A 21,905-nucleotide genomic window follows, 5' to 3' on the forward strand; every position below is an offset into this window, starting at 1 on the left:
ATAGCTCCCTCCCAACACATTCCACATCCCACACCCTTGCATTTGTCTGAGCAGAACCTGTGCTAATAGGGCCCCACTTTCTAAACCCTGGAGGAACTAGATGAATCTGTAAGGTCCTGGTACCCGCACCCCTCCTTTGTGGCACTCTCAATGCCCTGTCTCAGGAAAGGAAGGGGTATCTGTATCCCAGAGACTTGAAGGTGCTGGGGAGAAGGCACTCAGTGACTCACTGTGTCCCTAAGTGTCATCCACATTCACTCCATCAGAGGAGGAATCATCTCAGAGTACTCAGGCAAGGGGAGACAGACATCCCAGAAAGAAGGGCTAGCCTATCCCAACCCTCAGGTCCAATGGCGGAAGGATTCTAACCTGAATTCTAGGTCCTCTCCCAGTCCAGGTTTTCACCTGTTTCAAATGGCTGCTTTTCCCACCATGTTTCCCCACCATGGGAACAGGGATCCCCATCATCTGGCAAGTGTGCCAAGCCCTCCCCACCTGTCATAAACAGGCAAGTGGCTGTTTTTCCTGTGCAAAGGTGACCATTGGACTCCCGGCTGGTTCCCTCAGAGGCCAATAACCTACCGACACCTAGCAGGGCTCTTGCTCATGCACAGCAGCACCCAGACAAAGTAATGTTTGTATCTTGTTACTGTCAGTTGCTAGCTACTCCCTAGTAGCTGCAGACATTCTCAAGGTGCCTAAGATCCCCCAGCTGAGCCCCAAACCTTTCTCAGGTCCGATTGGTACAAAGGCCTCAGAGCTACCCTTAAACCTCACCTAGCGCTGTGTGGAAGGATACAGAATTCTCATATGCAGACAGCACAAATGTCTCTCTCATTTCCCCTACAGCCTTTCACATTGTAATGTTGCCCTGACCTGATGCCCACAGGCCCCCACAGGCTCCCACAGGCTCCCTCAGGCTCCCACAAGCTGCCACAGGCTCCCACAGGCCCCCACAGGCTGCCACAGGCTTCCACAGGCTCCCACAGGCCCCCACTGGCTGCCACAGGGCAAGGTTCTTGCCTGAGGTCTAAAGTCAGCTGACCCAGAGTCCCAGAGCTATGCCCTGCCCCCAGGTCTAAGACTTCACTCAACCATTTCTGTCCTCTTCCTGCATCAGAGGATGCTTCAGTGGCCTCAGCTCTGCTGGTACCCGGTCCCTGCCAGCCCTGGGAACTGGGATCCTCACCTGATGCATGTGCTGAGAGATGCAAATGGCATCTGCCTGAGAGCGCAGAGACCTGGAGGTTCTGAATGGAGGCAGAGCTGGGCTTCATTCCCCTGTGAGCCCATCAGTAGTCAGGAAGGTGGCAGAGTGAACAAGCCGTACCCTGTCCCACTGCATCCTAAATACAAGCATGGAATTTATATCTAGGTATGTCTAGCCTCCACCTTTGCCATTGTGCACATATGTACATGTGTGTGCATGGCCATTGTATAGATTTGTGTTTATTTGCCTGTGTGCCTGTGTGGAGGACAGAGGTTGACTTTGGGGGGTCTTCTGTCATTTTTCCTTTCTGTCCTTTGGAAAGGGTCCCTTCTCTAACTCTGAAGCTCAATGTTTGCCTGTGCTGTCCAAAAAGCTGCCTGGATCCACCTGTCTCTCCTCAACAGCCACAGTACTGGGATTACAGGAAAGTGACTCCATGCCCAGTCATTACACGGGTGTTAGGGATCAAACTCAGGTCCTCATGTCCCTGAAGAAAGTACTTTATCCTCAGCCATCTCTCAAGCACCCTCTGCTTACTTTTTGATGGCAAACACGGTCAGTCCAATGGTGGTATTCTGAAGCCTGAACTGCTCATTCAGGATGTCGATGTTGAAGGTCCCCTTCCAGATGATGGGAGCCAGCCACGGAGTCAAGACAAGAACATCTTTCCTACTACAAGGGAAGAGAGCCACAGGCAACATGTGACCAAACATGTCTGCAGGAACCCTTCTCAGATTCCATACCCTCAGCTTCCCCAAGGGCTGGCCACCATCCGTGAGTGAGGGCTGGGCCAATCAGCAGCTCTCACTGACTACCCCAACCCCACTCTAAAAGCAACTGAGTTTACTGGCACTGCAGCCTGAAAACCCTGGTGACAGAGACAGGAAACAATGAACAGAAGCCCAGATGGGGAATGAGAGCCAGAAGATGCTCTGGGCTCCAGAATGAGATGACCTTAAGTCTCGGAAAGGGTTGTTGAAGTGAGTGCAAAGAGAATCATAATTGGGTTTTTGTTTTTTTCTCAGTTCTTTGATTTTCCAGTGCTGGAGACTGACCCAGGGTCTCAGGTGTACTTCTGAACTATTCCTGGCTGCAAGCAAATCGTCCTTCCGTACCTTTGTGACTCCTGCACTACACATGCACTGACTAAATCTACTCACCTGGGTGTTAGCACCTTTGGCTGAGCGTAGACCATCCTGCAATAAGAAAACACCAGAACTCAAGGTGACAAGAAAGTCCCTGGGATGCATGTCACTGGCGGCTGTGCACCAGACATGCAGACCTGAACTAGTGGTGGCCATCATGTCTGTCCATGGTCCTGGGAGCTGAGGATGAGCTGAGCAGGAAGATCACAGTCTTGACCGAAAGAAGGGAGAGAAATCGTGATATCTCCTACCCCACTAAAGGATAGGAAAGACAAAAACTACTTAAATTCACAAACCTGATGGTACAAAACAGTTTTGTCTTTGGTAGATGCCGACCACCCCACCTGGGCCAGCAACCTACCTTGATCCTCTTCTGGCTAGTGACACACAAAGTCCTGGCTCTCTCTTTCTGTTATGATTTATGGCATGAAAGGGACCCTAGTGGGTCCCATGGCATATAAGGAAATGTTACGGCACCAGAGAGACCTTTGTGGCATATGGGGCCAAATCACGATCGGTGACAAATACACCATGCAGACAGAATTTGAGTGCGGAGTTTATTAAGGGTAGGGTAGAAGGGAGGGAAGGAAGGGAGTGAGAGAAGGAGAGAGAATCAAAGGCCTGTTTACATCTTCAGAAGAGCAAGGAGGAAAAAACACAGTCTGTTACAATACACAGAGGACCAAGAGGTGAGTGACTAGACACCAGGCAGGACACACCACTCTCTAGGGCCTCTATATGGGCCCAAACCCCAGGCCCCTCCCCCACCTGCCTCAGCTTCTCTAGTCAGCCAGCAGGAGAGTTTCCTGCAGGTAGGCTTCCCTAATACCCACCCCCACTCATTGGACCCTGCAAGCTATAAGCCCCAACCTGTCCCCAAACATGCCTGTCATCCTGCAAATTCAGTGGAACTCTGAAACACAGTCTGTTACAATACAGAGAGGACCAACAGAGAGAACCACAAGAACCATGACTCCAAAGCACAAGCTGTGACTGCACAGAGTAGACCAAGAGAGCAAACCAGGAAAGCAGACCAAGAGAGCAGGCTAAGAGAGACCTCAGTGGCTCCCTAAGACACAGAGAGTGACAGTATAGAGCAGATCAAGAACAGTTCCTAAAGACGAAAACAAACACAGCAAGGATTGGACCAAGATGCAAAGACACTGCCAGCATCAATTGAAGGAAGAGATGGGTAGGCACCAATGCAAGAATTCATTCAACAACCTAAAAAGCAACATTGTAACACAAGAACCCAGTGGTTATACAACAGGAAGGCTTGATCATCTGAATCCAGAAGAAACAGAAGAAAATGATTTTAAATGTAACTTTATGAAGATGATGGAGACCTTTAAAGAGGAAGTGAAAAACTCCCTTAAAGCAACAGAGGAAAAGATAAAAAAAAATTGGAAGAATTTAATAAATCCCTCAAAGAACCCCCCCCCCCCAAACCATGAAAAAACAATCAAACAGGTGAAGCAAAGATTATGAGACTGAATACTGAAATAGAGGCAATAAAGAAAACACAAACCAAAGAAATTATGGATATGAAAAATCTGGGTAAATGAACAGGAACTACAGAGGCAAGCATAACCAACAGAATACAAGAGCTGGAAGAGAGAATCTCAGGTGTTGAAGATATTATAGAGGAAATCAATTCATTCATCAAAGAAAACATAAAATTCAACAAATTTTTAACACAAAATATTCAGAAAATCTGGGACACCATGAAAAGACCAAACCTAAGAATAATAGGGACAGAAGAAGGAGAACTCCAGCTCAAAGGCACAGAAAATATAATCAACAAAATCACAGAAGAAAACTTTTCCAACCTAAAGAAGGTTGTCCCTATGAAGGTATAAGAAGCTTATAGAACACTAAATAGACACTCATAGCTGAATAATAATCAAAACGCAAAACAAACAGAATAAAGAAAGAATATTAAGAGCTGCAAAGGAAAAAGGTCAAGTAACATATAAAGGTAGACCTAATAGAATTACACTAAACTTCTCAATGAAAACCATAAAAGCCAGAAGGTCCTGGGCAGATTGCTGCAGATGCAAGCCCAGACTACAATACCCAACAAAGGTTTCAATCACCATTGATGGAGAAAACAAGATATACCATGAAAAGCCAGATTTAAACAATGTGTATTCAAAACCTAACCCTACTAGAAGGAAAACCCCAACCCAAGGAAGTTAACTGTGCCGACAAAAACACAGGCAACAGATAACCTCCCACCAGCAATCCCCCCCCCGCCCCTAAAGGGAAACACACATGCACACCACTGAAAAATAACAGGAATTAATAATCACTGGTCATTAACACCTCTTAATATCAATGGACGCAATTCCAGTGGAAGGGGAAGAGGAGGAGAGAAGGGGAGGAGGAGGAGAACTTGAGAGAATGGGATAGTCATGATGGAGGAAGGACAGAAATGAGAGCAAGGAAAGAGATATTCTGATTGAGGGAGCCATTCTGGGCTAGTAAGAAACCTAGCACTAGAGAAATTCCCATGGATGACCCCAGCTAAGTCCCTAAGCAATAGAGGAGAGAGGGCCCGATCTTAACTTGCCCTGTTATCAGACTAATGAATATCTTAAATATTTCCATATAACCTTCATTCAGCAACTGATGAAAACAGAGTCAGAGATCCGCATCAGAGCACTGGGCTGAGCTCCCAAAGTCCAGTTGAAAAGTTGGAGGAGTGAGAATATGAGCAAAGAGGTCAAGACCATGATGGGGACACCCACTGAAACAGTTTACCTGAGCTAATTGGAGATCACCAACTCCAGCTGGACAGGGAAGGAACCAGCATAGGACCAAACTAGTCCCTCTGAATGTGGTTGATAGTTGCATGGCTGAGGCAGATGAAGGGTCCACTGGCAGTGGCACCAGGATTTATCCCTACTGCTTCTACTGGCTTTTTGGGAACCCATTCTCTTTGGATGGATATCTTTCTCTCCCTAGATATAATAGGGAGGGCCTTGGACCTTCCCCAAAGTACTGTAACTTACCCTCTCTGTGGAGTGGATGGATGGGGTGGGGTATGGGGTAAGTGGAGGAAATGGGAGGAGGGGAGAGAGTGGGAACTTGAATTGGTATGTATAATGAAAAAGGATAATTTGTTTTCTTTTTTTAAAAAAATAAAATAAGAAGAGCAGGGAGGGAGAGATTAGGAGTGGACAGAGCTTGTCTCTTAAAGGGACAGGGTACTATTTGCCATGCACACTGGAGTGACTCAGGGTGTGACACACTGTTCCAGGTTCCCAAGGGACAGGGCCCAGGTGAGCCTGAATACTAACATTGTCTCTGTCAGAGATCAGCCCTAACATAGGTGTAAAGTTTCCTCAAAAGGCCTGGGGCAGTGTATGGCAATGGATGTCCCCACAAAGGATGTGAGGCCATAAGGGACAAGAGTCACCTTTGCTGGAAAGCTGCTTGCCCTATGATCTTTTGTAAATCAGAGAGCAGGGCTGGAGAGATGCTCAGCAGTAAGAACACAGGCTCTTCTTGCAGAACAACGGGTTTCAGTTCTCAGCACCCACATGGAGACCCACAATGATGTGGGAGTCCCCTCTGTGTTCTGTGATTATCATTAATGAATAAAGAAACTGCTTTGGAACTATAGTAAGACAGAACTTAGGTAGCTAGGCTGAAGGCTGGGAGAAAAAAGGGCAGAGTCAGAGAGAAGCCATGGAGCCGCCACCAGAGATTGATGTGCTAAAACTTTGCTGATAAGCCACAACCTTATGATGGTGCACAGATTAATGGAGATGGCTTAAATTAATATATGAGTTAGCCAATAAGAAGCTGGAGCTAATGGGCCAAGCAGTGATTTAAATAATAATGTTTCTGTGTGGTTATTTTGGTTCTGGGTAGCAAGGATGAACAAACAGCCTTCTACACCACAACAGTCTGTTACTTCAGTTCTAGGGGATCTGAGTTTCTTTTCTGGCATTTTGGGGCACAGAAATGAATGTGACAGACATACATGCAGGCACAACATTCATACACATATAAAAATTAATCTTTTTTTTTAAGACAGAGAAGAAGCCTTTAAATAAACATGGAAAATTTCTGCATAGGGATAAAGTTTGATGATCACTTAGTGGATGAGTCTGGCCAGTCACATAAGATAAACCCTACAAGACCCCATCCCTAGGAGACACTACTACAGAGTGTCCGTGCTCAGAGGAACAACACAGAACAGGCAAGATGAGTTCCAGGACCCCCAGTAGGGCTGGGCAACGGGGAGTTGGTGTTTAACGGACACAGTTTACAAGATGGGATGTTCTGGAGATGGATGGTGGTGATGGCTGCACCACAGCATGAATGTGCTTACTGCACTGAACATTGAAATGGTGAGCATGGTAAACTCATGTGCTGTGTGTGCTGCCCTGGGAATGCAGTGAATAGCTGTAAAATCAGCTCTGTACCACAGGAGCCAGGCAGACAATTTAAAAGTCAAATGACATGCAGTTAGTCAACACAAAGTGTAGGGCTAAGTGCTCTGCTTTGGGTCCAGGAAGGGACATCCTAGCTGCTCATAATTACACACACACACACACACACACACACACACACACACACCTCCATCTGCACCCCTTAGTCCAGAGTGGTGAGCACCATGTGAGGGCAGGTTACCTTGACAGGGCTACAACTTCCCGGACATCCAGCTCCCTGACAGGCACACTGCAAAAGGAGAACACAGGAGACAGATTTTGACCAGGTACACAGAGACTGGAGGAAGGAGCATGGCTCCTGAGGGTACAATAGTCTGTCTGTTACAGTTAAAGAACAACATAGTGGTGAACACCCCTGGCACTATGTCAACAACATGAAATCAGGCACTGTCATCCCATAGATTCCAATGGGCAGGGCAGAGTAATTGTCCTAAGGGCTGTCCATGTAGGTAGGAGAATGATCCTGAACCCAGAAAAGACAACAGTTTTCCCCCAAAATCACTCCATTTAAAGACAGCAGAGGGCAGTTGAGGATGCTCTGGGCAGCCTAAAGGACTAGACCCATCCACGCAGAAGTATAGGCAGAGTCCACAGCATGAAGCAAAATATTCACATAGTTAGTAACCAAAACACATACACACATGTATGACAGATACACAAACATGATATATACATACATATAAACAAATATGATACACACATATTACACACATATGATACATACATATATGGCACACACATTCTACAAACACTCACCTAGTCACAGTTCCTTGGTCTCCCAATTCCTGACTTCTTTGGCTCAGGAACCCATAGCTGTGGGAAGGGTGTGCACAGGGGCAGCTGTTCAGGACACAGACCTGAGACCGACTGATTGTCCCCGCCTCCAAAAGGCACCACTGCCCCCAGCACAGTGAGCACAGAAGTTCTCAGTGGGGATGCAGGGCCACGTGACAGGACTAAGCATGCCCATCACACTAGAAAAAGAGGTGGTGAGAGGAAGGACCCTGGGTACAAGACCTGTATGTAAACACCTGTAACAGCTGCAGACGCCCCCCCCCCCATGCCGGGTACCTATAGCCCAAGATCACATCTGGGACTATTTCCTGATTGCATCTACAGAACCCCAGTAGACATAGCAGTGACTTTGCTCTGTCAGGGTTCTCAGACCATCTGCATCTAGAGAGAACTGCCTCTGAGCCACCAGGCCTGCCATTGCCTCCTTCCCCAGACCCACCCACATAGCTATGGCCAAATGACAGGGCATCCAGCCCAAAGATTTTGTGAAATCAAAAGAGGTTTGCAAGAGAGGCTTCACTAAGGAGACCAAAAAAACTTGATATGCCAATGTGTTGGAGCAAGAGCAGCATCCTCATGACTGACGTGGTAGTGGGTATGCTCGTAGCTCAGGGTCCCCATCATGGTCTGATGAGATGTTCCTCACCAGCCTGGATTCTTACCCAAAGAAGACCAAGATGAACATTGTGAGGGGAAGGATTCCAAGGTGAGGTGAGTAGCATTTTTGTCTTCCTGAAAAACAGCAGCAAGGGATCCAGTTACACATGCCGTTCTTAGGCCTGACCCCCCTCCAGGTCTCTCCTGAGATTCAGAGGTCATCCTCATGACCACAGCAACCACTGTGCCCTATCTCAGGCAGCCCCAATCCTTGATGAGGCTCCAGCCTGGCTGAGCACTCAGAGGGAAAGTTGTTTACTTCCTGCTCCTGTCTCCAGCTGCTCCCTTGGGCCCTCAGGATCCCCTTGGGCCCACATGTCCGCAAACTACTGAGAAGTGAACCAAAATGAATACCTTGGGGCCATTGCTGACTCCATCAGCGGAGGCTAGGGCCAGCTCCCCCTCTGTCCCCTGTAGACTCCCATCCATAAGGACAGCAGTTGGTATGTGTTGACTGAGTTTTCTGTCCTGCCTGGTTCCCACAATCGTTAAGTCCCAAAGAAATCACACAGAGTTCTACATTAACTATAAACTGATTGGCCCATTAACTCAGGCTTCTTATTAACTCTTATAACTTATATTAACCCATTATTCTTATCTATGTTAGCCACATGGCTCAGTACCTTTTCTGGCAGGATAGGTCACATCTTTCTTTTTCTGTGGCAGGCTCACAACTGCAGAAAGAGCTTCCTTCTTCCCAGAATTCTCCTGTTCTCATTGACCCGCTTCTACTTCCTGTCTGGTTGTCCCACCTATAATTCCTGCCTGGCTACTTGCCAATCAGCATTTATTTAAAACATAATTGACAGAATATTACAATTGTCCCGCACCAGGCCTGTTATAGGACTTTTTCTCACGCTGGGGTTGAAACCTAGGGCTCATGAATATTGGGTAAGTGTTTCACCACTGACCTATGCCCCTAATACCTCAGATGACTGTCATGTCTCTAGAGGTTATGTATTCTCATAATCAAGTTCAAATAGACCTAAAAGACATAGATCTAAATAGACTCAGGTGTGGGCTCTGGAGAAGAGCGCAGTGGGGAAAGCTTTTGTCATAGCCACACAAGCATAGGGACCTCAGTTCAGATCCCCAGACATCTGGAATCCCAGCACTCCTGTGATGAGATGGGAGGGCGTGCGAGACTCCGGAAGCTCACAGCCAGCTAGGCTGCACACAATGAGAAACAACAAAGAAACCCTGTCTCAAACAAGGTGAAAGGCAAGGACCATCATTCCCCATGGCTGTCCTCTGACACAGGCACACCCGCACACACATGGTGTGTTTTTAGAGGTTTATGTCTAAAAAGCCTAGTCTCCCTGTCCCAGCCGGTTACTTTCCCTTTAAACCACCTGATCTGATACTTTGTTTCTTATTTTATTTGTTTATTTAGTTGCACGTGTGTGCACTTGTGCATGCCTCAGAGCACTAATGGAGATCAGAGGGCAACTTGCAAAGGTCGGTTCTCTTTCCACACTGTGAATTCCAGGGATTGAACTCAGGTCAAGTTTGTCTTTACCCTCTGAGCCATCCCATTTGTCACTTCTTATGCTTCCTCTCCATGTCACCACATCCTTCTACAATGGAACAGCTAAGATCTAAAAGCTTCTAGAAACAAAGAGAAACTGACATGGGAACTTTCTTTGTCCTCATTATGTTTTCCTCCATGTTTTGGTGGTCACAAGTTATAGAGGAATCTAACGGAAGGTAACATCTCCCCAATCTTTAAATAGTTGCTACTTTTTAACTTTTAAAAATATTTCCTTTGGGGATGAAGAGATGGCTCACCACATTAAGAGCACATGGCATCTCACAACCATAATTAACTCCACTTTCAGGGAACCCAATAAGGTCTCTGGCCTTTTAAGGCACCAAGCATACCATTGATTCACAGAAACACATGCAGAAGAATGTTCATGTACATAAATATAAACTTCTTTTTTTTTAAAAAAAAAAAAAAGCAAATGCCTGGTGTATTAAAAAGGAAAGAGCAAGGTTTTTAAAGGCAAAAGCAAGAAATAGTGTGTATACTTTTTTGTTCCTTTCTTGTCTGGTTGAGTATTTTGGGTTTTTTTGTTGTTGATGATGTTGCTGTTGTTTTGGGGGTGTTTGTTTGTTTTGAGACAGGGTTTTTTTTTTTCCAGGTAGCTCTAGCTGTCCTGGAACTCCGTCTGTAAACCAGACTGGGCTTGAACTCAGAGATCCACTTGCCTCCTGCTCTGAGTGCTGGAATTAAAGGCTTGTGTCACCAATGCCACCAATCTCACTAAATAATCTAATCTAACTAAATAATCTAATTTAAATCTAACAAAATATGCCCATTTAATCCAATATGGTCTCTGATCTTTTAAGGCACCAAGAATACAATTGGTGCACAGAAATACATGGAGACAGAATGTTCATGTACATAATTATAAATAATTTTATATTTAAAATATTGTTTGATGCTCTTTGAACAAGGAACTCCCTTGCTGAGTATGCAAGGAATCTAAACTCATTGTATCTAAACTCCAGGCTTTCTTCGTCTGGTGGAGGCCCTCTCCTCCTCATCTATATATGAATCTAGAGACCCATCTGCCTTCTTGGCTGGATGTTTACAGAACACAATGCTGTCAATACTCACCACAGGATTGTGTGAGACCTCGTCATTGTTTTTATTGCTTTAAAAAAATATCCCCAACAGTTTCAACCTTTTAAGGAATTTCATTCTTCCTGTCACATCATTCTAGCAGTCATCAAACACTACGTGGTGGGAGCTGGAGGGGTTTCTCAGGGATTAAGCACACTTGCTGCGCTATCATTGGGGCCTGAGCTGGGATTCTAGTAGGCATGTAAAACAAGAATTCCTGAAGAAAGGTCTGTAACCAGGTAACACACACTCTAGGTAGGTGTGTGTGTGTGTGTGTGTGTGTGTGTGTGTGTGTGTGTGTAGGTATCCCTGGGGTTTGTTGGCTTCAAGATTAGATTAACTGAGGAAACTGAGTCTCAGGTTTACAGAGAGACCCTACCTTAAAGTAATAGATAAAGAGTTATAAAGAGGGACACCTAATGCCCACTCCTGCCATCTGTACTTTCACTCCTGGATATATGTGTGTGTGTGTGTGTGTGTGTGTGTGTGTGTAACTTTCAAAATTGAAGAAATATAAAAAAGGGATATGTGGTAATTTGAATGTAATTGGTCCCATACTCTCATAGGGAGAGGCACTATTTGAAGGTCTGGCTTTGTTGGAGGAAGTGTGTCACTATGGAGGTGGGCTTTGAGGTCTCATATATGCTCCAGCCACACCCAGTGTCTCAGACCACTTCTTATTGCCTGTGGGTCAAGATGTATAACACTCAGCTGCTTTTCCAGCACCATGTCTGCCTGCAAGTCACCATGCCACACAATGATGCTGTTAAGAGATCCCATGACCATGGCAGCCTTTATAATAACTCAACCTCTTAGAATTAATTCTCCCCAATTTAATATATTTCTATTGTAAGTGCTGCTGTGGTCATGGTATCTCTTCATAGCAATAGAAACCCTAAGATAGGAGATAGTAACATCTTTAAAAGATAAAAAAAAAAATAGTTTACCAGGCATTTTACCAAAGAAACACAAGCTGCTCAAAATTTCTTGTTCTTAGAAGAGCACAAGTTAAAACCATAGTAACCGTTGGGTTTCTGTGAGTCACAGACTAGCCAGGACTTGCTGCTGTTTGTTCTGCTTCCGTATCACCAACAATCAACCATTACTTCTACATGGAATGAAGAGATGCTAAGTATGATCCGCCAGGTTCTGACAAGCAGGTCACCCTAAGGCATGATCGCTTCTGAGATGTTCATTAGGTCTTCTTGTCAAGCACTGGGGAGACCCACAGAAAAGAGGAAGACCCAGCATGCAGGTACTTTCCAGAATTCCTGGTTGATCAGTTCTCTGAGAACTAGTACTTCCTAAAAACCCTCACATCAACCATGCTCAACCAACTCACCAACAACCATTGTGTCTAAACTCCAGGCTTTCTTCGTCTGGTGGAGGCCCTCTCTACCTCCCAGCACTCTTCACCAAATTCTGGTGCTGTGCCTCCCCTGCGCTGGCTCGTCTCCTGACACACTGGTTCTCAGACTTGCACATATCAGGCCTCTCATTTATTATATGGAGACTCATACTTCCAAGCTTACCTCCTTTTTCCTGCTCACTGTGGCAGGCATTCTTCTGGTATCTTGGATGATGATAACTACCAGTGTTCAACAAATTTCACTAAGTAGATGAATAGAGATTAAACAAGACGGGTAGCCCAAGAACAGGCACTAATTTGCCAAGTTCCTCAAAAACCCTGAACATTTTTAATCTTCAAGACATCTATCTCAGGTCCAGGCATGGACGAGATCCTGAACTGGGGCCTCAAGGTTATGGACACCCACTGAAGAGTGGTCCTCGGAGGGTCCCAGAATAAGTGAAATGACTGGTCTCTGACCTGAGGAAACAATGCAGCTCACGGGCAGAAGGAAATGGTTTTCTTATCTTGGCTAAAGACTGCGTCACAGGTGTCAAAAGTTATCAAATTGTATACACTGTATGTTTTACTATGTAAGAGCTGTTAACATTTATTGGGAAGATATAGATTACAAAAGAAGGATAGTGGAGGTAAACAGATAAAGAAAGCACAGAGAACAGCCCAGGAAGCATTCCCAATGACAGAAGCAGGGATTACAGTATAGCAACTCAACTCCATTCCCTCTGTGTCTCTCCAAACCTATCTTTCCACAGCAAAACAGAGAGAAATTTACCCCTTCCCATTCCAAGGACGCACTGAGAGACCAGTGAGCCTAAACAGAGCCTGGATGAACAAACACCAACATTGAGGTGGTTGGAATCACCAGGATGACTGGCCCCATATTATACAAATATTATACAAATCATATTTTTTTTTTAACCTAAACTTTGCCCTAAGAGGCTTCATCAACTACTCAGCACCACCCACTCAGCCCAGAATGATAAATGATGTATCCCTGGGAATAAAAAGTGAGTCACCCTATGAGGTTATGGGTGTGAGTTGAGACTGTAGGTGCATATGGGCATATTAAAAATCAAACGTGAGTGATCTCTATGAGTCCAGTCCCCCGAGCCAGCGACGTCTGCGGGAGCAGGCCAGAGTGAGTGACCTCTGCAGTAGGAGACCTGAGACAGCAATGTCTGTGGAACCAGGCCCAGATCAGCAACCTCCTTGGGAATAGGCCCAAGCCAGTGACCTCAGCCAGAGCAGACCTAAGCCAGCGACCTCCACAGGACCTGGTCCAGGTCAGTCACTTCTGTAGGAGCTGGTTCGAGACAGGAACACTCACGGGAAGGTCTGAGCCAGCCACTTTCGCTGGAGCAGGCCCAAGTTGGAAACCTCTGCCAGAGCAGACCCAAGCCAGCGACCTCCATGAGAGTAGGTGCAAACCTACCACCTCCACAGGAGCAGACCCAAGCTAGCGACCTCCATGGGAGTAGGTGCAAACCAACCACCTCCACAGGAGCAGGCCTGAGTCAGCGACCTCCATGGGAGCAGACCCAAGCAAGCAATCTCCATGGGAGCAAGCTCAAACAAACTCCCAGATTGCAGATCAAACTCTGGGAACACCAAGTGACCTCTGGGAATGCCGACTGACCTCCAGGGTAACAGGAACCATGTCCCAGACTCCACCATGAGGAGCAAGCATCTAAGCCTTGAATCCACTGGCACCTAGAAGAGTGATCACCAGAGACAGGGCCACAACTATAGCAGTCAGAGGAAAAGAGTGGTAGACAAGGTAAGAACTCACTTAAAATCACAAAGAGCAACACGACTCCAACAAAATTTAGTGACTCTAAAACAGCAATACGGATGAAGTAGAAGAAAATAATCTAAAAAATAACTTTATGAGAATGTTCGAGGACCTTAAAGCAGAAATGAAAAATTCTCTCAAAGAGATGGAGGGAAAGACAAACAAAGAATTTGAGGAAGTTAACAAATCCCTTAAACATAACCAAGAAACAGCAATCAAACAGGAAAAAGAAATGATCCAAGACTTGAAAACTGAAAGAGATGGCCACTTACCCAACACTCAGCAACCCAATAATAAAGCAAATAGGTGGGGATGTATAGCCAGCCTGAGCACAGCAAACGTGGCTGTGGCAGACCTTGCCCTTTTTCCTCATTTCCTCTGCCTTGATAAAATCCATTAGATTATATTCCGAAAGGTAGTCTCTTATTGGGCTGCTTCTCCCTCCTGAGACTCCCACGATAAAGCTATCAAAGTATTTGAGTCAAGCAACCAAAAGCCCCCTTTGGCTCAACTAATTAACATGCACAATTAAAATGAAACACCTCATCCTAAAAGTGTTTCTCATTTTACCTGTATAAGCCTATGGGTCACATCTGTCTCCTCTCTATCTTAAGGCAGTCCCTTGTCCCTCTGGAACAAATATCCCTTCACCTTCTGCCTTGCTCCTTTCTCCTTTTCCCTCCTTCACTATCTTCTGCATTTGTCTCTGACTGTCTGATATTTGTCCCTCTGAGGCAAATAAATCTCTTTTGTGCTGAGAACTTGGTCTTAGGTGTCCTGAGCCCATACAGACCCCTTCAGTGGGAACCTGTGGTAACCCATAACCCAGGTAGTGATAAGTTTCTGTGGTTTCAATTGATACATAGTCAATTTGAATTATATTTCCTGATATAATTTATCCTTCTCAGTTCTCTGATGGTGTTGAAGGTTAACTCTAGCTTTGTTAGTTTGGCAGCAACGAGAAAACAGCTCCTTCTCAAGGCTGCCAGAGCAGTTCATTCCATAGGTAAAATCAGGCCTCACTTTTGGCTAGAGCTACTAGTCTCCAGCTGTAAAGACACAGTTTATCTACTGCCAGACTTTACTCTAAAAAGGATAAACTCATAAAACAAGTTTCAATGTAACTTTTTACAACTCCTTTATATAAGGAATTGCTTCTATGGTGATATTCAAGATAGTCATCAGTCTGACTATGGGACAAGGCCAGTTCAGGCACCCTCTCATCCACTGCCCCGGGTTCTAGCTGGGGACATCCCCGTGGACACCTGGGAACCCCTCTAGAGCAAAGCCTCTTGCCAACCCCAAAATGGCTCCCTTAATTAAGATATCTTCTTCCCTGATTCCATATCCGTCCTTCCTCCATCTCAACCATCCCATTCCCCCAAGCTCTCTCCAACCCTCCCCTTCTCCCTGCTCTCTCCCCCTCTCCCTTTCCCTATCCCACCCCACCCCCATGCTCCCAACTTTTGCCTGGCAATCTTGTCTGCTTCCAATTTCCAGGAGGATATGTATATATATATATATATATGTTTTTCTTTGGGTTCACCTTATTACTTAGCTTCTCTAGGATCATGAGCTATAGTCCTTTGTTTATGGCTAGAATCCACTAATGAGTGAGTATATACCATATTCATATTTTTTGGTCTGGGTTATCTCACTCAGGATAGTGTTTTGTATTTCCATCCATTTGCATGCAAAATTCAAGATGTCATTGTTTTTTACCACTGAGTAGTGCTCTAATGTGTAGATATGACATACTTTCTTTATCTATTCTTCCATTGAGGGGCATCTAGGTTGTTTCCAGGTTCTGGTTATTACAAATAATGCTGCTATGAACATAGTTGAACAAATGCTTTTGTAGTATGATTGGGCATCTCTTAGGTATATTCCCAAGAGTGGTATTGCTGGATCCTGAGGTAGGTTGATTCCTAATTTTCTGAGAAACCACCACACTGATTTTAAGTTTGCATTCCCACCAGCAATGGATGAGTATTCTCCTTACTCCACATCCTCTTTGGCATAGGTTATCATTGGTGTTTTTTTATTTCGACAGGTGAAAGATAGTATCTCAAAATTGTTTTGATTTGCATTTCCCTGATAGCTAAGGAGGTTGAACATGTCCTTAAGTATCTTTTGGCTATTTGAAATTCTTCTGTTGAGAATTCCCTGTTTAGTTCAGTACCCCATTTTTAAATTGAATTATTTAGAATTTTAATGTCTAGTTTCTTGAGCTCTTTATATATTTTGGAGATCAGACCTTTGTCTGATGTGGGGTTAGTGAAGATTTCCTCCCATTCAGTGGCTGACAATTTGAGCAGACTGAGAAGACAATGATAATGGCACTGGGATTTGTCTCTACTGCATGTACTGGCTTTTTGGGATCCTATTCTATTTGGATGCTCACCTTCCTAAGCCTGGATAGAGTGGGGAGGGCCTTGGACTTCCCACAAGTCAGGGTACCCTGCCCTCTCTTAGGACTGGAAGGGGAGGGAGAGGGGAAGGAAGGAATGGGAGGGAAGTAGGAGGAGGGGAGGAAGTGGAAATTTTGAATGATATTATTTATAAAGTAATAATAAGTAAATAAATAAATGGAATTGCCTTACAATGACTGCTCTCATTAATCAACCATCTCTATCTCATAGTAAATGACTAGATAGAAGGAAAAGGTTTGAAATTTGTGTACATTGTGAGGATCTAAGAAAATGTGTTAATATGTATAAATGCAATGTGTAAAGGTCTAAAAAAGTGAATTAAGGTATGCAAAAAAATGAAAATGTTTCAGATTTTCTTTCTCACTATATTGTTATATGAAGACAAAATGTTCAGAGTTTTCCCATTAATCAGTGGAGTACTGATAAGCTATTAATCTAATCCTGGTAAAGCAATGACTGCTATAGTCATGAGTTCAAATATTTACATTCCCTTTGGTTGTCTTCTAAGTATAGGCTTAAAATGTTTCTGATCATGCTGACAACACCACTATCCAGTTTATAAATCCATCACCCTGGACAAAGGAAAGAGTATTAATGCTTTTAGCCTAGACTCATTTCCTTGTGCTCCCAGACTTTTACTACGACTCGACATGAATCTACTGCTTTTTCTACTTTTTGTATTTTAGTACAGATTACAAACAGTGATAATGATAATGTATCTAAAACTTTTATCTCTTTTGATAAACTTAAAATTCATGTAAGCTTATAGGAAGTCACCTCCTCCCACGGATTTCATGGACTCCTGATAAGTACTCCTGTCATTCAACAGCCAGACCTCTCTATTCTCAAGGGTGGGATCTTCCCCTTCCCCTGGTCTTTGGAGATTAGATTCAGAGTTCATGCTTTGAAAAGAAAAAAAAAACAGAAGTGCTGTGGGATAATGCTCTTGTACCCTATAAAGATTTGTCAGTTGTATTGGTTTAATAAAATGCTGAGTGACCAGTAGCCAGGCAGAAAGTATAGGCAGGGTGACTAGACTAGAATTCTGGGAAGAGGAAAGGCTCAGTCTGCAGTCAACACTCAGATGCAGAGGAAGCAAGATGAAAATGTTGCACTGAGAGAAGGTACTAAGCCATGTGGCTAAACATAGACAAGAATTATTGACTAATTTAAGTAGTAAAAGCAAGCTAATAATAAGCCTGAGCTAATAGGTCAAACAGCTTAGATTTAATATAAGCCTCTGTGTGTTTCTTTGGACTGGACAACTGAGGGACCATGTGGGACAGAAACTTTCATCTACAAATCCACCCCTTTCCCAATTTCCAGGGCCACAGGCCTGACTGTTCCAAATGTATACCCAAGATAAAAATACTCCCCTAAACTCCTTAACTTTACCACTACCCTTAGTCTATCTCTGGATTAGTAGTTTTCCAATCAAGCGAAGACTGAAAACTGTTCCGAACTTGCAGCCCTACATGTTTCTGAAGGAATTTCTGCCTAGCCTGAGCCCCAGTGTTCTGCTCCAAAGCTGCCTGTACTTCACTAGCCCCAGGTGATCTCCCGGACCGGGCAGCGAACAAAACAGATGTTCCCCCAGGCTGCACTCCTCTTTCCTTTCCAGTTCTTTCACTGTAATTCCAGCCCCGCAGCCTGCTCCCCAACAATGCCCCAATTTCAGCTCAGAAGCACTTATAGTAGAAAATATATTGTCCCATATCATCAACACAAGGCAGGAAGGGTATGACTGAAGATATGGGTGACAAATGGCTAACTGATGTGCCTACCGACATGTCAAATGAGACTCCGGAGGCCAGTCTTTCTCGCCATTGCAAGTCTCTGTTGCAGAGTCCTGGCTGCTCTCAGCACTTCTCCCCTCCACCCCTACCCTAAACCTCTCCAGGCCCTGAGCTTCCCTTTCCTTCCCCCAGCTTCTCTTTATAATAGCTCGAGAATCAGGGCCTTGGATCCTTACCAGGTTCATTTATACTCCCGATAGACCTTCTTGTGCTGCTCAGAGGCATCACCCCACTTAAAAGATGAGATTTTTCAGATGGTCTGAGTGTGTTAGCAAACATCCTTGTAATAAAAACATACCTAATAGGTGATAGATTTGAGACCACATGGAGAGTCGGGGAATGGAGAAAACTGGGTGTTGGGACAGGAACACACAATTCAATTGAATCACTCTTATCACACAGTGAATTATTCTAATAACACTATAAAGTAGTGTGCTAAGGGTAGGTTAGCCCCATCCAACACTCTTAGGGTGTGTTTGGAGCCTATTGCAGAAATCATATCTGGTGTTTGGTGTGGTAACAGTGTGGAGATTATCTCTATAATACAACTCAAAGGCTACCCATTTAAACATAACCCCAAATAAGTAACGGTATGTAAAAGCAGGTGTGCTTTTGCTCAGGAATTGGCTGGCCACTTCATGACGGTGTTCAGGCACACTTACTGGATCTCTAAGCTTAGTTTACTCAGGGAGAGCATTGCTTTGAAAATGGGTCCCTTCCTCCCCTTGCTGTAATAAATCTTTCCCATTTACATGTTGACTGTGCTTATTTAAGCTTTTCCCACACCAAGATGCATATACTATGTAAATGTGTAAGCACTTTAGGTACATAAAAGCACTAGGTAGTGGTGCATGGGGACCCAGAGCAATAGCAGATGTCAGAGCAGAGCAGGATGTAAGGTAGGGCAGGCAGTCAACTGAGCTCTGTGACAACAGATGGTGACATTTCCTCTTCCACCCCTGACACTGCCTTCCTTTCATGTCTGGCCTTACTTCTGCACAAAAATTTGAAAAATCTACCCAGGTCAGTAGCCCCAGCTTTTCTCCAATCAGCCAATCCCTTCTTCCTACTTACCTGGCACCTGGGCAGCCTAGACCTGGTTCTTTCTTTATTCTCTGAGAGTTGACTCACCAACCATGGCTCACACGGTGGATGACAAACTGACTCCCTTGGGCCTCCAACCCTCCACACATCCCTGCTTTTGCTACGCTTGTCACTCCTCTGTATTACTTTTGTTTCTCCACCCACCCAGCACTTTCATCCCTTGTGTGGGGCATCCTCCCCCAACACACCTCCACTGCTCAACCCATGGGCTGCAGCTTCAAGCGCAGCTTCCTTTCTCACCCAGCTTCACCCTTATCTTAACTTTCATCCCAGAAACTGAACCATCCTGGGCCTTGCTATGAAAGTATGAGTGATCCACAGCACCCACACAATAGCAGGGTCCCTCACTGGGACTGAGAGGCAGCACCAAGCTTCCTCCCCATCCCAAATTCACCTTCCCAAATAGAATATGATGAGGTCCCATTAAGTGTGAATGTGTTTAAAGACACTGAGCTCTGCACCTAAATTTGCTGAGATTGACCAGTAAGATGGCTCGGTAGAGAGAGCCTTTCTGCATAAGCTTGACAACCTGAGTCTTAGCCCTGGAGCCCAGGAGGTAGAAGGGAAGCATCTCCACAGAGCTGTCCTCTGACCGCCACACACGCCCATGTGTATGTACACATCACACACAGAGATGAATTTTTAATCATAATTTTGTTTTTTTGTATTTTACAACAGGGAGAAAAGAGGGAATATGAGTGAGAAGTTGTTTTTTTTTTTTTTGTTTTTTTCCTATCCAAGGTATTCAGCCAGAAAGGGCCAAGACTCCATAGCCTACCCCATCTTTTAGAATTCTGGCGTGTAGGTCTGTTTATTCTGTAATGACCTTAGCCTTTGTGATGATAATTAATAATCAGTGGCACCAGGATGTAAGTAAGGTCCAGCTCCCACCAATGAGATGAGAGTCATCACTCATGCTAGAATAAAAACTAAGCAGACTTTGTGCTCCTTGATCACACGCAGCAAACCCTTTTGTCAAAAGAAATTCCCTTCCTGAATTAATTTTCCATTGTCTATTGTTTCTCTGTGCAACACCGAGAATATTCTTTCTATCCAAAGGATTATGACTTGACCAGAGGAGGCCTGGGGAGCCAGTCTCATCCTCCCTCCTGCTGTGGGATTCACTTCTGTATGCTGTGAATATCATTGGTTAATAAAGGAACTGCTTTGGGCCTATAGCAGAGCTATAGGGGAACAGAGCTATGTGGGGAAAACTAAACGGGATGCTGGGAGAAAGGAGGCAGAGTGAGAGAGAAGCCATGTGTAGCCCTGCCAGAGCCAGATGGAAGCCACAGCCACGTGGTGATACACAGATTAATAGAAATGGGTTAAATTAAGATGTAAGAGTTAGCCAATAAGAAGCTAGAGCTAATGGGCCAAGCAGTGATTTAATTAATACAGTTTCTGTGTGATTATTTCGGGGCTGAGCTGCTGGGAGCCAAGGAGCGGCCTCTTATTACAACACCCTTCTATCACAACTCCTAGCCAGCCCACTTCCAGCCCTGTAATCCTGGAAATATCCCCCCTTGGCCTTCTTACTCCCCTTCTCCCTACAGATGGCCTGGACTCCTCTGAGCTTCTGGAAGGCCAGCTTCCTGGCCACTGACCACCATCTCTGTCCTCAAATGCCTAGGCAGGCAGAGAAGAGGATGCCACATAAAGAGACAGACAGACTTGCACTCAATGTCTGCAATGTCAGATCAGAACTCTCTGCTGTGATCCAGACCTCTTACCCATCCCTCAACAGTACACATGCACAAGCACACAGATGTAGGTGCCCTGAGGGCTCCTGCCAGGCCAGGAAGCCTGGCCCTGACACCTTTGAGCCTCTCTGGCCCCAGCAGCAATGAAGCCCCAACCAGGTGGTTAGCAATCAATCGAGGGTACCCACAGCCCCCTTCCTCACCCCTCAGCTCACCTCGGAGGTACATGAATGGGCCCTGGATGATTAAATTTCTGAGCAGCCCAGACCTCAGGCACACAGCAGGACCCACCCTCAGGAGCGAAAATTCAGTCCGGAATGTCTGTGGGCGGAGAAGAACTCTGGCTGAATTTAGATTTACCTAGGTGTGTCTACAGGAACCAGGTGTCCTCAGTCAGCTATTGCCGTGGACACAGGCAGTTTATCTCACCTACAACACGGATCCCGGGGATTGTGGGTGTTTCCCCCTGCTATCTACTCTAGCCTGCCTTCATTGTGATTTCCCCAAACCTGCCCCCACTGTCTTCTTCAGCTTAGGTTCCTTCCTACTTTATCAACCCTCTCCCAAGCCCTCCTCTTCTGACTGTTTTGTTTTAGGATTTTTTCTCTCTCTCTCATCTTTCTCCTTAATTCCCTCCTTCTTCTTCCATCTCTTTCTCCTCCTCTCTCCCTCCTCTCCCTCTCATCTCATCCTTTCCTTCCTCTTCCTTCTCTCATGTCTCTCTGCATCTCTCTCTCTCTCTCTCTCTCTCTCTCTCTCTCTCTCTCTCTCTCTCTCTCGGCAGGCTGTCCTCAACATACGCTGTAGAAC

The sequence above is a fragment of the Microtus ochrogaster genome, chromosome 4, assembly GCF_000317375.1.
Source record: "Microtus ochrogaster isolate Prairie Vole_2 chromosome 4, MicOch1.0, whole genome shotgun sequence".
In the NCBI taxonomy this organism is placed as follows: domain Eukaryota; kingdom Metazoa; phylum Chordata; class Mammalia; order Rodentia; family Cricetidae; genus Microtus; species Microtus ochrogaster.